This window comes from Ranitomeya variabilis, chromosome 2, assembly GCF_051348905.1.
Source record: "Ranitomeya variabilis isolate aRanVar5 chromosome 2, aRanVar5.hap1, whole genome shotgun sequence".
NCBI classification, from domain to species: domain Eukaryota; kingdom Metazoa; phylum Chordata; class Amphibia; order Anura; family Dendrobatidae; genus Ranitomeya; species Ranitomeya variabilis.
The window spans coordinates 474,168,690-474,191,280 of record NC_135233.1 but is presented as its reverse complement, the minus strand read 5'-3'; positions in this window follow the sequence as shown (position 1 = coordinate 474,191,280).

Sequence of the window (22,591 nt, the reverse complement as noted above, 5' to 3'; positions counted from 1 at the left end):
AAAATGGAAATTTGGTGAAAATGTAGAAAATTTAGCAGTTTTCCAAATTTGATTTTTCATGCCCTTAAATCACAGAGATATGTCACACAAAATACTTAATAAGTAACATTTCCCACATGTCTACTTTACATCAGCACAATTTTGGAACCAAATTTTTTTTGTAAGGAAGTTATAAGAGTTAAAGTTAAACAGCTATTTCTCATTTTTACAACACCATTTTTTTTAGGGACTACCGCACATTTAAAGTCACTTTGAGGGGTCTATATGATAGAAAATATCCAAAAGTGACATGATTCTAAAAACTGTACCCCTCAAGGTGCTCAAAACCACATTCAAGAAGTGTATTAACCCTTCAGGGGCTTCACAGGAATTTTTGTAATGTTTAAAAAAAATGAACACAACTTTTTTTCACAAAAATTTAATTCAGATCCAATTTTTTTCATTTTACCAAGGGTAACAGGAGAAATTGGACCACATCAGTTGTGCAATTTGTCCTGAGTATGCTGATACCCCATATGTGCAGGTAAACCACAGTTTGGGCGCATGGCAGAGCTCAGAAGGGAAGGAACGCCATTTGACTTTTCAATGCAAAATTGGCTGTAATTGAGATGTCGCGTTTGGAGAGCCCCTGATGTGTCTAAACAGTGGAAACCCCCCACAAGTGACACCATTTTGGAAAATAGACCCCCCCAAGGAACTTATCTAGAGTGGTGAATCCCAAAGTGCTTCACAGAAGTTTATAACGTAGAGCCGTGAAAATAAAAAATCATATTTTTTTCTACAAAAATTATTTTTTGCCCCAATTATTTTTTCCAAGAATAACAGGAGAAATTGGACCCAAAAAGTTGTTTTGCAATTTGTTGTGAGTATGCTGATGCCCCATATGTGGGGGTAAACCACTGTTTGGGCACATGGCAGAGCTCAGAAGGGATGAACACCCTTTTACTTTTTTAGTGCAAAATTGGTTGGAATTAAGATCGCGTTTGGAAAGACACTGATGTACCTCAACAGTGGAAACCTCGCACAAGTGACACCATTTTGGAAACTAGACCCCCCAAGGAACTTATCTAGATGTGAGGTGAGCACTTTGAGGCTATGTGCACACGTTGCGGATTTCCCGCGGATCCGCAGCATTTTTGATGCTGCGGATCCGCAGCAGTTTTCCATGTGGTGTACAGTACCATGTAAACCTATGGAAAACGAAATCCGCTGTGCACATGCTGTGGAAAAAGAAGGCGCAGAAACGCAGCATTGTTTTTTCTGCAGCATGTCAATTCTTTGCAGTGTTTCTGCACCCATTGACTTGCATTGAGTCGGGCACATCTGTAGCAAAACCGCAGATGTAAAAAAGATCTGCGGTTTAGCTGCGGATGAAAAGCTGCAGATCGGGAGGAGGGAAGTGTGTGGGTGGAGTGTGGGCAGAGTGTGGGCGGTGACTGTGTGTATGTGTGTGTGGGCCGGGTCTGCGGGCTGTCCGTGGGTCTGCAGGGGTCTGCCGGGGCATCAGTGGGGCTGTCTGCGGGCTGTCCGAGGGTCTGTCTGAGACTGAGCGGCACTGTCTGGGGGCCTGCGGACTGTCTGGGGGTCTGCAGGCTGTCCAGGGGTCTGTCTGGGGCTGTGCGGTGCTGTCCAGGGCTGTGCGGTGCTATCCGTGAGATCTGCGGGGCTGTGCTGGGGCTCTTTGTGTGTATGTGTGTGTGTGTGTGCAGGTATCGTCCGATTGGACTACAAGTCCCATCCGGCTATGCCTGCTACAGTGACAGTGTTTGACACATTTGCCAATGATGGGACAGTAGTAGTCCCATCATCCGGCTAATGTGTTGAATGTAAAAAACAAACCAAAACACATACACACATATACAGTGCATAAAGTACATACTACATACAACATACAGTACATGCAACATACAGTACATACAACATACAGTACATACAACTTACAGCACATACAACATACAGTGCATACAATACATACAACATACAGAACATTCAACATACAACATACAGTACATACAAAATACAGTACATACAACATACAGTACATACAACATTCAGTATATACAGTACTTACAACATACATTATATACAGTACATACAACATACAGTACATACAACATACAACATACAGTACATACAGTACATACAACTTACAGTACATACAACATATAACATACAGTACCTACAACTTACAGTACATACAACATACAATACATACAATACATACAATACATGCAACATACAGTACATTCAACATACAACATATAGTACATACAACATACAGTAAATACAACATTCAGTACATACAGTACATACAACATACATTACATACAGTACATACAACATGCAACAAACATTACATACAGCACATACAACATACAGTACATACAGTACATACAACATACAGTACATGCAACATACAACATACAGTACATACAACATACAGTACATACAATACATACAACATACAGTACATACAGTACATACAACATGCAACATACAGTACATACAACATACAGTACATACAGTACATACTACATACAGTACATACTGTACATACAGTACATACAACATATAGTACGTACATACAGTACATACAACATACAACATTCAACATACAGTACATACAACATACAGTACATACAGTACATACAACATACAGTACATACAACATAAAGTACATACTCACCAATCACCTTGATCCCAAAGCCATATATCATCTGTAAAAAATATTAAAATAATAAACAAACAATACACTCCCTGATCCGCAGAAATCCAATTAATATAGTGTCCCACAACGAGCTCCCATGGAGAGCTGCCACATCAGCTGATGCGACCGCTCTCCAGGTATCCTTCCGCACTGTTTTACTCCGCTGCTGTGAGTATAGTTCATACTCTCACTTGCGGCACTGCTACGTTGTAAATTTCCCATGCAGCCTTCCCATAAAGCGAGAGAGTAAACTACAGTAACCTCTTCAGTGATGCACTGCAGGAGCCATTGTCTCCTGTCAGTGTGTCACTGGAGGCCTATAGAGCAGTGACATCACCCGATGTCACTGTTCTATAGGGGAGATCGTTTTGGGACACTCTTTATTAATTGGACTGTATCGGACAGGGAGTATACGGTTGGTTTATTATTTTTTATTTTTTGCAGGCGATTGAGGGCATCGCAGGAATTAGGCGTGGTTGTAAGTATGGTGAAATTAAGAATATTACAATACTTTATTCTGGCTGTGTCTTTTTTTAACTCTTTCACTGCTATAGAATTAGTAATGAATATGTGTTTTATTGACGCCTCTCCATTACTAACCGGGCTTAATGTCACCTTACAATAGCAAGGTGACATTAACCCCTTATTACCCCATATGCCACCACTACAGGGCAGTGGGAAGAGAGAGGCTAAGTGCCGGAATTGGCACATCTTACATCTTACATTTCTAGGGTGGCTGGGTGCTGGTATTTGTAGCGAGGGGGGCAATATCCATGGCCCATCTCTAGGCTATGAATATCAGCCCGCAGCTGTCTGCATAGCCTTTCTGGCTATAAAATATAGGGGGATCCCACACCATTGTTTTGGGGGGTCCCCCTATTTTAATAGCCAGTAAAGGCTATTCAGACAGCTGCGGGCTGATATTCATAGCCTGTAGTGATGAACGAGTATACTTGTTGCTCGGATTTTCCCGAGCATGCTCGGGTGATCTCCGAGTATTTGCTAGTGTTCGGAGATTTAGTTTTCATTGCCGCAGCTGAATGATTTACAGCTACTAGCCAGCCTGAGTACATGTGGGGGTTGCCTGGTTGCAAGGGAATCCCCACATGTAATCAAGCTGTCTTGTAGCCGCAAATCATCCAGCTGTGGCAAGGAAATCTAAATCTCCGAGCAGTCATAAATACTCGGAGACCACCCGAGCGTGCTCGGGAAAACCTGAGCAACGAGTATACTTGCTCATCAGTAGATATGGGTTTTACCCCATTCCCAGGCTACAAATACTGTATAATGCTCCCGGCAGTCGGCTTTCCCCCTCTGGCGCAGAAAATTGCGCGGAAGCCCACACCATTTTTTCCCCTTTTTAAAAAAAGTTAAACATATTGTTCATGAATAAACATCGGCCTTGCTATTATATATCTATGGATATATCTATAGAGATAGATATGGATATATCTATCTATAAATATATCTATCTATATATACAGTACAAACCAACCGTTTGGACACACCTTCTCATTTAAAGATTTTTCTGTATTTTCATGACTATGAAAATTGTAAGTTCACACTGAAGGCATCAAAACTATGAATTAACACATGTGGAATTATATACTTAACAAAAAAGTGTGAAACAACTGAAAATATGTCTTATATTCTAGGTTCTTCAAAGTAGCCACCTTTTGCTTTGATGACTGCTTTGCACACTCTTGGCATTCTCTTGATGAGCTTCAAGAGGTAGTCACCGGAAATGGTTTTCACTTCACAGGTCTGCCCTGTCAGGTTTAATAAGTGGGATTTCTTGCCTTATAAATGGGGTTGGGACCATCAGTTGTGTTGAGCAGAAGTCTGGTGGATACACAGCTGATAGTCCTACTGAATAGACTGTTAGAATTTGTATTATGGCAAGAAAAAAGCAGCTAAAGAAACACGAGTGGCCATCATTAATTTAAGAAATTAAGGTCAGTCAGTCTGAAAAATTGGGAAAACTATGAAAGTGTCCCCAAGTGCAGTGGCAAAAACCATCAAGCGCTACAAAGAAACTGGCTCACATGAGGACCGCCCCAGGAAAGGAAGACCAAGAGTCACCTCTGCTTCTGAGGATAAGTTTATCTGAGTCATCATTCTCAGAAATCGCAGGTTAACAGCAGCTCAGATTAGAGACCAGGTCAATGCCACACAGAGTTCTAGCAGCAGACACATCTCTACAACAACTGTTAAGAGGAGACTTTGTGCAGCAGGCCTTCATGGTAAAATAGCTGCTAGGAAACCACTGCTAAGGACAGGCAACAAGCAGAAGAGACTTGTTTGGGCTAAAGAACACAAGGAATGGACATTAAACCAGTGGAAATCTGTGCTTTGGTCTGATGAGTCCAAATTTGAGATCTTTGGTTCCAACTACCGTGACTTTGTGCGACGCAGAAAAGGTGAACGGATGGACTCTACATGCCTGGTTCCCACCTTGAAACATGGAGGAGGAGGTGTGATGGTGTGGGGGTGCTTTGCTGGTGACACTGTGAGGATTTATTCAAAATTGAAGGCATACTGAACCAGCATGGCTACCACAGCATCTTGCAGCGGCATGCTATTCTATCCGGTTTGTGTTTAGTTGGACCATCATTTATTTTTCAACAGGACAATGACTCCAAACACACCTTCTGGCTGTGTAAGGGCTATTTTACCAAGAAGGAGAGTGATGGGGTGCTACGCCAGATGACCTGGCCTCCACAGTCACCAGACCTGAACCCAATCAAGATGGTTTGGGGTGAGCTGGACCGCAGAGTGAAGGCAAAAGGGCCAACAAGTGCTGAGCATCTCTGGCAACTCCTTCAAGATTGTTGGAAGACCATTCCCGGTGACTACCTCTTGAAGCTCATCAAGAGAATGCCAAGAGTGTGCAAAGCAGTCATCAAAGCAAAAGGTGGCTACTTTGAAGAACCTAGAATATAAGACATATTTTCAGTGTTTCACACTTTTTTGTTAAATATATAATTCCACGTGTTAATTCATAGTTTTGATGCCTTTAGTGTGAATGTACAATTTTCATAATCATGAAAATACAGAAAAATCTTTAAATGAGAAGGTGTGTCCAAACTTTTGGTCTGTACTGTATATCTATCTATAGATATATCTATCTATAGATATATTTATAGATAGACGGATATATCTATAGATACATAGCTATATCTATCCATATATCTATCTACATCTATCCATAGACATATCTATCCATAGATATATCTATGGATAGATATATCTATAGATAGATATATGAATAGATATATCTATGTATCTATAGATGTATCTATATATAGATCTATCTATCTTTCTCTCTGTGTGTAACTGAGCGTGGGTTGGACAAATGTAAAAGGGGAGGTTGGACAAGAAATTACATCATAAATCTTTTTTTTTTGTTCAATAAGAGATCTTTATTAAGCTTTCAAAAACGCATACAAATCTGCATAAATAAGCATCAAAAACCGCATCAAAAATGCATAAAAAATGCACCTGCATTTTCTGCCAAGAGGTGTGGATTCAGTGCAGAAAAATCGGCAGGCAAATCCGCAACGTGTGCACATACCCTGAACTTTCGTGTGCTTCGCATAATTTTTCAACAAAAATGATGTTTTCGCCCCAAATTTTTTATTTTCCCAAGGGAAACAGGAGAAATTGGACCACAAAAGTTGTTGTGCCATTTCTCCTAAGTACGCCAATACCCCATATGTAGGGGAATACTACTTTTGAGGCACAGTGCAAAGCTCAGAAGGGAAGAGGTGCCATATTGGAGTTCAGACTTTGCTGGAATGGTGTGAGGGTGCCATGTCACATTGGTAGAGCCCCTGAGGTACCATAACAAGAGAAACCCCCTATATTTGAACTTATTTTTCAAACTAAACTCTCCAATGAATTCATCTATGGGTGCAGTGATCATATTAACACATGTGCCTCACAGAATTTTATACCACTGAGCGGTGAAGAAAGAATAAGTTATATTTCTACCTCTAAAATGTTGTTTTAGCCCCAAGTTTTTAGTTTTTCTAAGGGCTAATAGGAATTTTTTTTACAACAAACTGAGGTCCATTTTTTCCTGAGTGTGCCAATACCCTACATGTAAACGGGAAATATTTTTCAGGCACAGTGCAAAGCACAGAAGGCAAGGGAGCCAGATTTTACTGTTATGGTTTGCAGGTGCCATAATCCACTGGGAGAGCCCATGAGGTGGCAGAACAGCAGAAGCCCCCCCATAAGTGACCCATTTTACAGAGCAGGCAGCTGCTGATGAATACCCCCATCAGCCGCTCCTGCTGTCACTGTTATTAGCAGCAGCAGGGATAGGCTGATGGGAGTAATAGTCCCATCAGCCGCCGACTGCTGTCTCCTTTATCACTTAAATGTAAGGCCGGAGTCACACACAATGTATAAAAATACGGTCCGTTTTTACGGACCAAATACGCAGAAATCCGTATGTCATCCTTAGGCAGGGTGTGGCTGCGTATTTTACGCATGTCATCCTCTGTATGTAATCCGTATGGCATGCGTACTGCCGTTTTTATCTTGCAACCTTCCAAAATAGACATATAATGGATCCATGGGCTCAAGCAGGGCCGGACTGGCCATAGGGCACTTCTGGCAAATGCCAGAAGGGCCGGTGCCAGTGGTGGGCCGCTCAATCCGCCGCCCCCGCCGTCGCATTCAACTATACCGGCGTATAGACGCCGGTACAGTTGAATGCAATGATGGAGGAGAGAGCGTCTACAGACGCTCCTCTCCCATCATTCCCCGCTCTGCCTCTGACACTGCGGGTGCGCGCGATGATGTCATATCATCGCGCACCTGCTGTGTCCCGGGCAGACTGCAGCTGCTGAGACAGGAGCAGGAACCAGGAAGCAACGCGGGGCACGAGGAGAGGTGAGGAGAGTTTTTTTTTTTTTTCTGGACTGTGGGGCCATTCTCGGAGGAGGTGAGGGGAGGAAGAGAAGAGATGTGGGCTGTATATAGTTCTCTGTGGGCTGTGCTCTGTGCTGTATACTGCTGTGGGCTGTATATAGTTCTCTGTGGGCTGTGCTCTGTGCTGTATACTGCTGTGGGCTGTATATAGTTCTCTGTGGGCTGTGCTCTGTGCTGTATACTACTGTGGGCTGTATATAGTTCTCTGTGGGCTGTGCTCTGTGCTGTATACTGCTGTGGGCTGTATATAGTTCTCTGTGGGCTGTGCTCTGTGCTGTATACTACTGTGGGCTGTATATAGCTCTCTGTGGGCTGTGCTCTGTGCTGTATACTACTGTGGGCTGTATATAGTTCTCTGTGGGCTGTGCTCTGTGCTGTATACCACTGTGGGCTGTATATAGTTCTCTGTGGGCTGTGCTCTGTGCTGTATACCACTGTGGGCTGTATATAGTTCTCTGTGGCTGTGCTCTGTGCTGTATACCACTGTGGGCTGTATATAGTTCTCTGTGGGCTGTGCTCTGTGCTGTATACCACTGTGGGCTGTATATAGTTCTCTGGGCTGTGCTCTGTGCTGTATACCACTGTGGGCTGTATATAGTTCTCTGTGGGCTGTGCTCTGTGCTGTATACTGCTGTGGGCTGTATATAGTTCTCTGTGGGCTGTGCTCTGTGCTGTATACTACTGTGGGCTGTATATAGTTCTCTGTGGGCTGTGCTCTGTGCTGTATACTGCTGTGGGCTGTATATAGTTCTCTGTGGGCTGTGCTCTGTGCTGTATACTACTGTGGGCTGTATATAGTTCTCTGTGGGCTGTGCTCTGTGCTGTATACTACTGTGGGCTGTATATAGTTCTCTGTGGGCTGTGCTCTGTGCTGTATACTGCTATGGGCTGTATATAGTTCTCTGTGGGCTGTGCTCTGTGCTGTATACTACTGTGGGCTGTATATAGTTATCTGTGGGCTGTGCTCTGTGCTGTATGCTACTGTGGGCTGTATATAGTTCTCTGTGGGCTGTGCTCTGTGCTGTATATAGTTCTCTGTGGGCTGTGCTCTGTGCTGTATACTACTGTGGGCTGTATATAGTTCTCTGTGGGCTGTGCTGTATATAGTACTCTGTGGGCTGTGCTGTATATAGTACTCTGTGGGCTGTGCTGTATATAGTACTCTGTGGGCTGTGCTGTGTATAGTACTCTGTGGGCTGTGCTGTATATAGTACTCTGTGGGCTGTGCTGTATATAGTACTCTCTGGGCTGTGCTGTATATAGTACTCTCTGGGCTGTGCTGTATATAGTACTCTCTGGGCTGTGCTTTATATAGTACTCTGGGCTGTGCTGTATATAGTACTCTGGGCTGTGCTTTATATAGTTCTCTGTGGGCTGTGCTGTATATAGTTCTCTGTGGGCTGTGCTGTATATATTACTTTGTGGGCTGTGCTGTATATATTACTTTGTGGGCTGTGCTGTATATATTACTCTGTGGGCTGTGCTGTATACTACTGTGTGGACTGTGCTGTATACTTCTACGTGGGCTGTGCTGTATACTACTGTGTGGTCTGTGCTGTATACTACTGTGTGGTCTGTGCTGAATACTGCTGTGTGGGCTGTGTTATCTACTACGCGAGCTGTGCTATAGTATGCAGGCTGTGCTGTATACTATGCGGTTTGTGCTATATAATATGCGGGCTTTGCTATATACTATGGGGAGTATATTATATTCTATGGGGGAGGCCATGTTATGTACTATGTGGCTGTGTTATATACTATTGTGGGGGTATATTATATTCTATGGGGGAGGCTGCGTTATATACTATGGGGGGCTGCATTATATTCTATGGGGGGCTACATTATATATTATGGGGAGGTGGGCTGTATTGTATTCTATGGGGGTTACATACTCTGGGGTGGCTGCATTATACTCTGTGGGGTGGCTGCATTATACTCTGGGGTGGCTGCATTATACTCTGGGGTGGCTGCATTATACTCTGGGGTGGCTGCATTATACTCTGGGGTGGCTGCATTATACTATATGTGGGCTGCATTATACTGTATCGAGGACTATGGGGAATACGTTATACTATATGAAGAACTATGGGGTGCATTATACTATGGGAAGTGAATTGTACTACATGGATGACTGTGGCGGTGCATTATACTATATGGAGCACTATGAGGATTGTATTATGCTATATGGAGGACTATGAGGATTGTATTATGCTATATGGAGGACTATGAGGAGTGTATTATACTATGTGGAGGACTGAGCAGTGTATTTTAATATATGGAGGACTATAGGGAGTGTATTATACTATATGGAGGACTATGGAGCACATTATAATATATGGAGGACTATGGGGTGTATTTTACTAAACAAGTAAAATGCTGCATATTCGGATTGTTTTTGCTGGAACAAAAAGCCTTGTTGTCAGCAGCACATTGCCAGTGTAAACTGTAGATGTGCTGCTGAAAACATGATACTGTATGGTGATCTATTAGTGATCGTTCTGTCTCATCATTATTCCTCAGCTGGTGGAAAGAGGCCGGGAAACAAGCGTTGAACAACTTCAGTATTGTCGATCAAACTCGTTTAGCGGCCTGAACTCAGCGCACGTAAATACAACAGAAAGGCTTCTGTGTGATGTGCAATATGTTAGCATTTGGGGACCCATTTTAAACTTTGCCTAGGGCCCCACTTTGCCTAAAACCGGCCCTGCCTACAAGTGTACAAAGATATTATACAGTCACCATGTGACAAGTGGGCCTGTGTAACTTCAAATGCCAGGGCTGAATTTTAGTCCCAGTCCGGCCCTGGGCTCAAGTATCTGTGAAAACATATATACAGTCTTTATATATATATATATATATATATATATATATATATATATATATATATACAGTATATGTCAGTGAGACACACCTACATATATTTATATATTTATATTTCATACAGCGCTGGATAGCATAAAAGCCAGAAATTCAATTGCCGGCTTGTGCTAAGTCCTTATCAAACCCGGCAGGATATGAGACATGGTTTATATACAGTAAACCATTTCATATCCGTTATATTTTTACATATATTATAGTGCAGGGTGTCAGCTGATTCTGACAGCGTGGCCGATCGCTCAGATGTAATATTCCATCCATGGTCAAATAGGCCCAGGTGACATGGACAGAATATTACGTCTGATGTCAGAAAGGGGTTAATATAAATACAGTAAATGTAAGGTTATGCACTTGGGCAGAAGAAATAAAACATACAATTGTCTACTAAATTGTAAAACACTGGATAAAACTGTCACTGAAAAAGACTTTAGTATATGGGTGGACGGCAAACTCAACTTTAGTGACTAGCACCAGGCAGCTGCTGCCAAGGCAAAAATAATCTTGGGATGCGTTAAAAGAGGCGTAGATGCTCATAATGGGAACATAGTTTTGCCTCTAAACAAGACAATAGTGTAGCCACACTAAAAATGCTGTGTATATTTTTTGGTCTACCTGTATTAACCCATTTCTGACACCTGAAGTAATAATCCGCCCGTGTGCCCTGGGCCAATTTGACCAGGGATGTTCCCGGCGCTTTAACCCCCTGAATGCTGCAATCGAGTGCTGTTGCAGCATTCCGGGACCCGGCAGAGGGATGACAGCCCCTCTGCTTTTGGATCGGTCCCTATTGTTGCCATGGTGATTCGATGCTCACCAGAGCTAGGAAAGTTGTCTGATTATGCGCAGTGCATGATCAGCAACTTTCTCTGTCACTGCAGAGCTGACAGTTTTCATAGTATGGGGATGCAGTTTGCTGATGTCCATTTGTATACAAATTAATATGACATATAAACATGGTAAAAAATATCTCATATATTATTTAGGAGCACTATCTATATGTATTGTCATATATACCATGTAATCAATAGGACTTATAGAGCCTATCATTAACTACTACGTAGATCATATTAAAAAAAGATGATCATCAGGCCATAATTAGATAATAAAACAACAATATTTATTGAAATATATTAAAAACATATTGCCAAGGTGTATACAAAGAGAGACAAACCTCCCATTCATCACAATTACCCATAGAGACGCAAAGCTGCGGGTGACACACAGATAATCTATATGGAGCGGCCCCCAAATGTAGGGCAGTGGGGTACTCGGTACCGGGTCCCTTCTGTCTCGGTTCTGGGGATGTCACGGTGGCCCGACCTGGTCCGTGGCCCTGCTAAGGGGCGCCCAATTAAAGGTGTAGGTGAGAGTTTGTCAAGTGTTCGTGACGCCACCTGTGGTGTTCGGTCAGGGTGACCGACGCTGCTAGGGGTCCGCTGGGGTGATGGAATGGCAGCTAGATGGTGTAACTTCCCACAGGTGAAGTATGTCCCCAGGGCTTCCCTTGATGAGTAGATGGTGATGGTGTAGGTCGCAGTAAATAACGAGGACACAGGGTTGCAGTCTCTTTACCTTTTTACTGGAGGCTTCGGCATCCACAATCCAGAGCACTGCTAACAGGGCTGGCTGAGACCGGCCGGTCCGAAGGCACATCCAGAGTTCCCTTTGCAGGTGGAAATCAGTAACCTTCCTACTAGCGCCTATGTGTTGTAGTACCTCCCTGCTGAGCACCACGGGATAGTCCTCACAACTGTCGTGTATGTTTCCGTTCTCTCTCTCTCTCTCCGTCCCCCAGATGGTTTGGATAGGATGCACACGTATGACGGGGTAGGCCTGGTGTTATTTTATAGGGACCCTAGAGACGCCCCTCTCCCACAATTGCCTCCGTTGTCTTCGTAGGTGTAAAGGGTGGACAGCCGACTTGGAATTAGCTGCCCCTGCCGCTATCTGGAGTAATGTGTGTAGTCGGTACTCCCTCGGTGTTCTGGTCACCTGCTACGTGCCTCAGAAGGATGTTGCCGATCTTGGGGCACGACTGGTTCTATCTCCTAGTGCTGTGATCTCGTTTCTCACTCCTCCACAAAACACTTCGCTTCTTGTCCTTTCTTAGGAAACTGCCGCGATGCAGTGCAGGCACAGCTCCGTAACGATCTATCTGTGCTTGGACGCTGTCAGGATCCCACACCTGCCAGGTCCTCCCTGGAACTCTCCCCGGCTGCTTTCTGATCTCACTTCCTATCCAACCCCCAGTTTTACCCATGTGTGAGGAGTGGCCTAGTAGATAGGACCTTTTGCTCCCCCTGGTGGCCGGAGTGTGAAGTGCAGTGTGTGACTGTGATACCTGGTCAGGTGAACTCCTTTAGTGCCATCAGACGTACCATCACTCCCCCTGGTGGAAGAGCGACGTTACTGCAACGACCAGGACTCTGGGGCACTGCACTCCCCCCTGTTATGGTCTGGTGATGTAGGAGCGACATGCGACTAGCTCTGAGCAGGTGGTAACTATACAGACCACAGTTCCTGATCTTAACACAGACACTAGCAGTAGCCGTGTGATGTTCCTGTCACTCCCTGGACACCTCGTCACAGCCGGAGAACTAGCTACTCCTAAAGGTAGAAACAGGAAAGCTATCTTGCCTCAGAGAAAATCCCCAAAGGATAGGACAGCCCCCCACAAATAATGACTGTGAGAGGAGAAGGAAATGACATACGTAGTATGAAACAAGATTTAGCAAAGGAGGCCACTTCTAGCTAGATAGAATTAGTACAGGACAGAACACTGTGCGGTCAGTAATAAAAACTAGAAAAAGTCCACCGCAGAGAAATGCAAAAATCTCCACACCTGACTAAAGGTGTGGAGGGCAAACTCTGCTGCCCAGAGCTTCCAGCTTAGCGGAATAGGTTCATACTGATAAGCTGGACAAATGAGCAAAACATAGAAAGTGCTGAACAACAAAGTCCACAACAAGTGAACTGCAAAAGGACAAGCAAGGACTTAGCTTTGCTGAACTGGTCAGAGTGTCAGGGAAATCCAAAGAGCCGTGACTCCAGGCTGGAACAATTGACAACTGGCATTGAATGAGAGAACAGGCCAGACTAATATAGCCGAGCCAGAAAGACGATCAGTGAAAACAGCTGCTGATGCTAAATCCCAGAAGCAGCCATACCACTCAAAACCACAGGAGGGAGCCCAAGAACAGAATTCACAAAAATGCCACTTACAACCACCGGAGGGAGCCCAAGTGCAGGATTCACAACACCCCCCCCATTGAATCCAGTACCCCCGGACTGGGAAAAGAACAACAACAATACATGTAAGCAAAAGACATACAAAATTTTTGGAATGCTGTAAACAAGTAAATTTAACAGTGCTTCCCTTTATGGGAGGTGAGGACACTTGAACGTTACGAAAGTCTTGGTCATGCACAGTTCATGACTCCCAGTTCAGTGGGTATAAACTTTGAAACAGCAGGGATCCCGGGTAAACAAAGGGATCCCTTTTGAACGTTTTGGAGCAATTCACTGTCCATTACTCCATTGTCCATTTTAAATCTGTAACAAAGATATATACACAAACATTTTTAACTAAATAGCAGCACCCGTTAATACTTCCAAGTTTTGTAGCGAATTGGGGTTTGATTCTTGGTGCTACGTGTAGACCTCTGCAGTGCAGGGGTTGCTAGTAGTGACCTAACAGGGCCCGCTGTGCTTGCTATCGCTGGTTTGATGCACTGTCCTCTAGCTACACCTCTGGTGAGTCTGGGTAGCACTGGTATACCGGAATTCTCACAACTGCTGTTACTAATTGTGGGCATGGCAGGTTCACCGATAGCAGAGGGGGAACCAGCCGGTTCAACTATTGGCATGGTATCTTCTGGTGGAATCTGCTGTGATTGAGGCTCCGGATGATCTGGCATCCCATTTGGTTCCGGCGGCTTCAGCTGGCGAAACGTTAAGACAGGTACCACGATGGCCTGATTTATTTGAGTCCAAGACTGGGGAAAATCGCCAAGAACAGTGTGTATCATCTTCTCCTCTTCCACGGGCGGAAATGTCCCTGGGTCTGTTTCCCCATCTCTCAACTTATCAGGGCATATTTTGAGGTCGTCTCTGGATATGTCATGTCGGATGCTGTTCAGACCAGGTCGTCCGACAGACAGCGGTAATTCCGCTTTTGTCCACTATGCGCTCATTGGCGTCGGCTAGATTTTATCTAGCTGGTCCGGGGTTAATTTACCTGGTGCTCGGATTGGAAGCTGGGCCATGCCCACTGCCTTTAAATAGTTCTCCTGAACATTGGGCGTCGCCGATTATAGCTTCTGTCTTGTGCGTTGTTGTCTCGGTCTGGAGTGGTGAGCTAAGTAGTTGGAGTATCGTTGCTGGTGGTGTATTTCCCTTTGTCTTATTTTCTCCTTCCCATATTTGTATTTGTTTTGCCCTTTGCCTTTATAGTGTATTCCTGAGTGACTGCGGCGTGGTGCTTATTTTTCCGTTATCCTTGTCTGTGCTAACTGTGGGTATTGGAGTGTGGTCTCTTCACTGGTGGGGGGGTGGTGGTTTCAGCCTAGGGTTGAAACAGGAGATAGGGCGAGGGTGGAGGCCCAGACATGCACACCATCAGTGTAAACTCTGGGAGAGGGTCAGTCAGGGTTTCCCTAGTCTGAGGGAAATCGCAGGGGCCCGGGTTATTAGCTCTTTCCTACCTAGGTCTCCCGTGACAGGATATTGCTGTTGAAGTCTCTCCCCCATCTTTGCTGATGAGACAGACCTTTGTATTGTCAAAATCGGATGGCAGGATGGTATATGGTTCCGCCTCCCATTAATCGTCAAGCTTGTGTAATCTCCTCTTCCGTTTGAGCACTTGCTCACCGGGTGACAAGGGAATTGCAGGAGCATGCTGGTTGTAGTCCCTTTCTTGTTTTTGTCGGGCTTGGGTTAAACTTCTTTACACGCATTCCTGTATTTTGCGGTACCTTTGCTGCCTTTCTGTATCTCAATCTGCAGCTGGCGAGGTGTCTTCGGGGGTTAGGACCCCCATGTCTAGGTCAACAGGTAATTTGCTAGACCTCCCTCGCATCAGGTAGGCTGGAGTGCAATTGGTGGAATTCACCGGGATGTGGTTGTACATATCTACCAAGTCAGGCAACTTGGCTGGCCACAAGTTCCGTTCTTCTACAGGTAAGGTCTTCAGTAAGTCGATTACCACTTGGTTCATCTTCTCGCACATCCCGTTAGTTTGTGGGTGATACGGCATTATTCTTATCTTCTTACACCCGTATAAACTGCAGAATTCCTGGAACACCTCCGCTTCGAATGCTGACCCTTGATTGGTCAGCACCTTTTCCGGGTACACATGCGGCCTACAGAAGTACTGCTGGAAGGCTTTGGCAGCCGTTCGGGCCATCAGATCTTTGACCGGCACAACTACCAGAAATCTAGAGTAGTGGTCCACGATGGTAAGAGCGTAGACATAGCCTGACCGGCTGGGTGTTAGTTTCACGTGATCTAGCGCGACCAGCTCAAGCGGCTGTTTGGTGATGATAGGCTGCAAGGGAGACCTTTGGCTGTCACGGTCCTTCCTGCGTAGGCTACATGGGCCACACTCTCGACACCACTTCTCGATGGCTTTCTTCATGCCAATCCAGTAGAACCTCCCGCGGAGTAGACTCTCCAACTTCCTCCATCCGAAGTGTCCCGCTCCATCGTGGTATGCTCCCAGAACCATTGGCGCGTCTTGCCGTGGGACTACTATCTGCCATACCAACTCATGAGTGCATGGGTCGATGCTTCTTCGGCACAGCTTACCATCGTGAATGAACAGTTTGCCTCTCCCCTTCCACAATTGTTGTGTCTCTTGTGGATCATCTGGGCCGGGATGCGAACCTGCCTGCGTCAGGAGCTCTTTCACCCGACGGACCGCAGGGTCACCATCCTGGGTTTCTGCCCATCCGTGGTGGGGCAGGGGATTTAGCGTGGCATCCTGCTTGTTCTTGCGCCTATTCTCCACATGATGGGAAGACTGGGTGGCCTTGGGGCGATGGAACGCGGGCAACTCTATCTCTTCAAGTGCTTCCGAGTCTTCTCCTGTTTCCGGCAAGTTGGGCATCCTGGACAAGGCATCGGCATTCGCATTCTTGTGCCCTGCCCGGTACTTGATGGTGAAGTCGAAATTGGACAACCGGGCCATCCACCGCTGTTCCAAGGCACCAAGTTTTGCTGTGTCCAGGTGTGTTAGGGGATTATTGTCCGTGAAGACGGTGAATTTTGCTGAGGCCAGGTAGTGCTTGAACCTCTCCGTCACTGCCCAAACGATGGCGAGGAACTCCAGCTTAAAGGAACTGTAGTTGTCAGGGTTCCTTTCAGTGGGACGAAGCTTCCTGCTGGTGTAAGCAATTACCCTCTCCTTGCCTTTCTGGACCTGGGACAACACGGCTCCCAACCCCACGTTGCTGGCATCCGTGTACAGCACAAACGGTTGGTCATATTCAGGGTAGGCCAGTGCCTCTTCTCCCGTTAGCGCTGACTTTAAACAAGTGAAGGATCCCTCCAGTTCGTCGTTCCAGTCAAATGGGGTATTCCTACACTTGGTCTTCTTGGACTGGCCCACCAACAGGTTTTGCAATGGCGTGGCTTTCTTGGTGTAGTCCTTGATAAATCTCCTGTAGTAGCCTACCAACCCGAGGAACTGCCAGACTTCATGGTGGTTGCTGGGCTTCGGCCAGTCCTTGATCACAGTGACCTCGTCGGGGTCTGGGGCCACTCCCTCGGCACTGACCACATGGCCCAGGTACTGCACTTTGGGTTTTAGCAGATGGCACTTGGACGGTTTTACCTTTAAGCCGAAGTTGGACAGGGCTTCAAACACCTCGGCCAGGTGCTTCAGATGGTCTTCATAGGTCTTGGAGAAGATAATGACATCGTCCAGATATAGCAGCACAGTTTCAAAGTTCTTGTGTCCCAGACAGCACTCTGTCATGATCTCAATGGCAAGAGATCATAGCATAAGCATATATAGGAACTAGCTCTTGGAAGATGGGAACTGAGCTGACCATGAACTAAACCTAACACACAACTAGCAGTGGCCGGGTAGCATGCCTACGTTGATTCTAGATGCCCAGCACCAGCCGGAGGACTAAATAATGCTAGCAGAGGAAAATATTAGTCCTAGCTCACCTCTAGAGAAATACCCCAAAAGGAGACAGAGGCCCCCCACATGTATTGGCGGTGAATTAAGATGAAATAACAAACGTAGGATGAAAATAGGTTTAGCAAATTTGAGGTCCACTTACTACATAGCAGAAGACAGAAAGGACACTTTCATGGTCAGCTGAAAACCCTAATCAAAAACACCATCCAGAAATTACTTTAAAACTCTGTCATTAACTCATAACACCAGAGTGGCAATTCCTGTTCACAAGAGCTTTCCAGACACAGTAACGAAACTACAGCTGTGAACTGGAACCAAAATGCAAAAACAAACATGGACAAAAGTCCAACTTATCTAGTAGTTGTCTAGGAGCAGGAACAAGCACAGAGAGGCTTCTGATAACATTGTTGACCGGCAAGCAACTAACAGAGCAGCAAGGTTATATAGCGACTCCCACATCTTGATGGGAACAGGTGAACAGAGAAGATGAAGACACCAGTTCAATTCCACCAGTAGCCACCGGGGGAGCCCAGAATCCAAATTCACAACAGTACCCCCCCCTCAAGGAGGGGGCACCGAACCCTCACCAGAACCACCAGGGCGATCAGGATGGGCCCTATGAAAGGCACGAACCAGATCAGAGGCATGAACATCAGATGCATTCACCCAAGAATTATCCTCCTGGCCGTATCCCTTCCACTTGACCAGATACTGGAGTCTCCGTCTGGAAACACGAGAGTCCAAGATTTTCTCCACAACGTACTCCAACTCACCCTCAACCAACACCGGAGCAGGAGGCTCAACGGAAGGCACAACCGGTACCTCATACCTGCGCAACAATGACCGATGAAAAACGTTATGAATAGAAAAGGATGCAGGGAGGTCCAAACGGAAGGAAACAGGGTTAAGAATCTCCAATATCTTATACGGGCCAATGAACCGAGGCTTAAACTTAGGAGAAGAGACCCTCATAGGGACAAAACGAGAAGACAACCACACCAAATCCCCAACACAAAGCCGAGGACCAACACGACGGTGGCGGTTGGCAAAAAGCTGAGTCTTCTCCTGGGACAACCTCAAATTGTCCACTACCTGCCCCCAGATCTGATGCAATCTCTCCACCACAGCATCCACTCCAGGACAATCCGAAGATTCCACCTGACCAGAGGAAAATCGAGGATGAAACCCCGAATTACAGAAAAACGGGGACACCAAAGTGGCAGAGCTGGCCCGATTATTGAGAGCGAACTCCGCCAATGGCAAAAAAGCAACCCAATCATCCTGGTCAGCAGACACAAAACACCTCAGATATGTCTCCAGGGTCTGATTAATCCGCTCGGTCTGGCCATTCGTCTGAGGATGGAAAGCGGACGAAAAAGATAAATCTATGCCCATCCTAGCACAGAATGCCCGCCAAAATCTAGACACGAATTGGGTCCCTCTGTCAGAAACGATATTCTCAGGAATACCATGCAAACGAACAACATTTTGAAAAAACAGAGGAACCAACTCGGAAGAAGAAGGCAACTTGGGCAGAGGAACCAAATGGACCATCTTAGAGAAACGGTCACACACCACCCAGATGACAGACATCTTCTGAGAAACAGGCAGATCTGAAATAAAATCCATCGAGATGTGCGTCCAAGGCCTCTTAGGAATAGGCAAGGGCAACAACAATCCACTAGCCCGAGAACAACAAGGCTTGGCCCGAGCACAAACGTCACAAGACTGCACAAAGCCTCGCACATCTCGTGACAGGGAAGGCCACCAGAAGGACCTTGCCACCAAATCCCTAGTACCAAAAATGCCAGGATGACCTGCCAACGCAGAAGAATGAACCTCAGAGATGACTCTACTGGTCCAATCATCAGGAACAAACAGTTTATCAGGTGGGCAACGATCAGGTCTATCCGCCTGAAACTCCTGCAAGGCCCGCCGCAGGTCTGGAGAAACGGCTGACAATACCACTCCATCCTTAAGGATACCTGTGGGCTCAGAGTTACCAGGTGAGTCAGGCTCAAAACTCCTAGAAAGGGCATCCGCCTTAACATTCTTAGAACCCGGTAGGTATGACACCACAAAATTAAACCGAGAGAAAAATAATGACCAGCGCGCCTGTCTAGGATTCAGGCGCCTGGCGGTCTCAAGATAAATCAAATTTTTGTGGTCAGTCAATACCACCACCTGATGTCTGGCCCCCTCAAGCCAATGGCGCCACTCCTCAAAAGCCCACTTCATGGCCAAAAGCTCCCGATTCCCAACATCATAATTCCGCTCAGCGGGCGAAAATTTACGGGAAAAGAAGGCACAAGGCCTCATCACGGAGCAGTCAGAACTTTTCTGTGACAACACTGCCCCAGCTCCGATCTCAGAAGCGTCGACCTCAACCTGAAAAGGTAGAGCAACATCAGGCTGACGCAACACAGGGGCAGAGGAAAAACGGCGCTTAAGCTCCCGAAAGGCCTCCACAGCATCAGGGGACCAATCAGCAACATCAGCACCCTTCTTAGTCAAATCGGTCAATGGTTTAGCAATATCCGAAAAACCAGCAATAAATCGACGATAAAAGTTAGCAAAGCCCAAAAATTTCTGAAGACTCTTAAGAGAAGAGGGCTGCGTCCAATCACAAATAGCTTGAACCTTGACAGGATCCATTTCAATGGAAGAGGGGGAAAAAATATATCCCAAAAAAGAAATCCTCTGTACCCCAAAAACACACTTAGAACCCTTCACACACAAAGAATTAGACCGCAAAACCTGAAAAACCCTCCTGACTTGCTGGACATGAGAGTCCCAGTCATCCGAAAAAATCAGAATATCATCCAGATACACAATCATAAACTTATCCAAATATTCACGGAAAATGTCATGCATAAAGGACTGGAAGACTGAAGGGGCATTTGAAAGACCAAAAGGCATCACTAAATACTCAAAGTGGCCCTCGGGCGTATTAAATGCGGTTTTCCACTCATCCCCCTGCCTGATTCGCACCAAATTATACGCCCCACGAAGGTCAATCTTAGAGAACCACTTGGCCCCCTTTATGCGAGCAAACAAATCAGTCAGCAACGGCAATGGGTATTGATATTTAACAGTGATTTTATTCAAAAGCCGATAATCAATACATGGTCTCAAAGAGCCGTCTTTTTTTGACACAAAGAAAAAACCGGCTCCTAAGGGAGATGACGATGGACGAATATGTCCCTTTTCCAAGGACTCCTTTATATATTCTCGCATAGCAGCATGTTCAGGCACAGACAGATTAAATAAACGACCCTTTGGGTATTTACTACCCGGGATTAAATCTATGGCACAATCGCACTCTCGGTGCGGAGGTAACGAACCAAGCTTGGATTCTTCAAAGACGTCACGATAGTCAGACAGGAACTCAGGAATTTCAGAGGGAATAGATGATGAAATGGAAACCACAGGTACATCCCCATGAGCCCCCTTACATCCCCAGCTCAACACAGACATAGCTCTCCAGTCGAGGACTGGGTTGTGAGATTGCAGCCAAGGCAATCCTAGCACCAAATCATCATGTAGATTATACAGCACCAAAAAGCGAATAATCTCCTGGTGACCCGGATTAATACGCATAGTTACTTGTGTCCAGTATTGTGGTTTATTATTAGCCAATGGGGTGGAGTCAATCCCCTTCAGAGGAATAGGAGTCTCCAAAGGCTCTAAATCATACCCACAGCGATTGGCAAAGGACCAATCCATAAGACTCAAAGCGGCGCCAGAGTCGACATAGGCGTCCGTGGTAATAGATGACAAAGAGCAAATCAGGGTCACAGATAGAATAAACTTAGACGGTAAGGTGCAAATGGAAACAGATTTACCAAGTTTTTTAGTGCGCTTAGAGCATGCTGATATAACATGAGTAGAATCACCACAATAGAAACACAACCCATTTTTCCGTCTAAAATTCTGCCGCTCGCTTCGGGACAGAATTCTATCACACTGCATACTCTCTGGCGATTTCTCAGTGGACACCGCCAGATGGTGCACTGGTTTGCGCTCCCGCAAACGCCTATCGATCTGAATAGCCATTGTCATGGACTCATTCAGACCCGCAGGCACAGGGAACCCCACCATAACATCCTTAATGGCATCAGAGAGACCCTCTCTGAAAGTCGCCGCCAGGGCGCACTCATTCCACTGAGTAAGCACAGACCATTTACGGAATCTTTGGCAGTAAATTTCCGCTTCATCTTGCCCCTGAGATAGGGACATCAAAGTTTTTTCTGCCTGAAGCTCCAAATGAGGTTCGTCATAAAGCAACCCCAAGGCCAGAAAAAACGCATCCACATTGAGCAACGCAGGATCCCCTGGTGTCAATGAAAAAGCCCAGTCTTGAGGGTCGCCCCGGAGCAAGGAAATCACAATCCTGACCTGCTGTGCAGGGTCTCCGGCAGAGCGAGATTTCAGGGACAAAAATAATTTGCAATTATTTCGAAAATTCTGAAACCCAGATCTATTCCCCGAGAAAAATTCCGGCAAAGGAATTCTCGGCTCAGATACAGGTGCATGACAAACAAAATCTTGCAAATTTTGTACCTTCGTGGCGAGATTATTCAAACCTGCAGTTACACTCTGAAGATCCATTACAAACAGGTGGACACAGAGCCATTCAAAGGAGAGGAAAAAAAAAAAAAAAAAAAAAATTTCAGCAGACTACTTATTTCTCTCCTTTCTCAGCCAAGGATTTTAACCCTTTAGTGGGCCGGTCAAACTGTCATGATCTCAATGGCAAGAGATCATAGCATAAGCATATATAGGAACTAGCTCTTGGAAGATGGGAACTGAGCTGACCATGAACTAAACCTAACACACAACTAGCAGTGGCCGGGTAGCATGCCTACGTTGATTCTAGATGCCCAGCACCAGCCGGAGGACTAAATAATGCTAGCAGA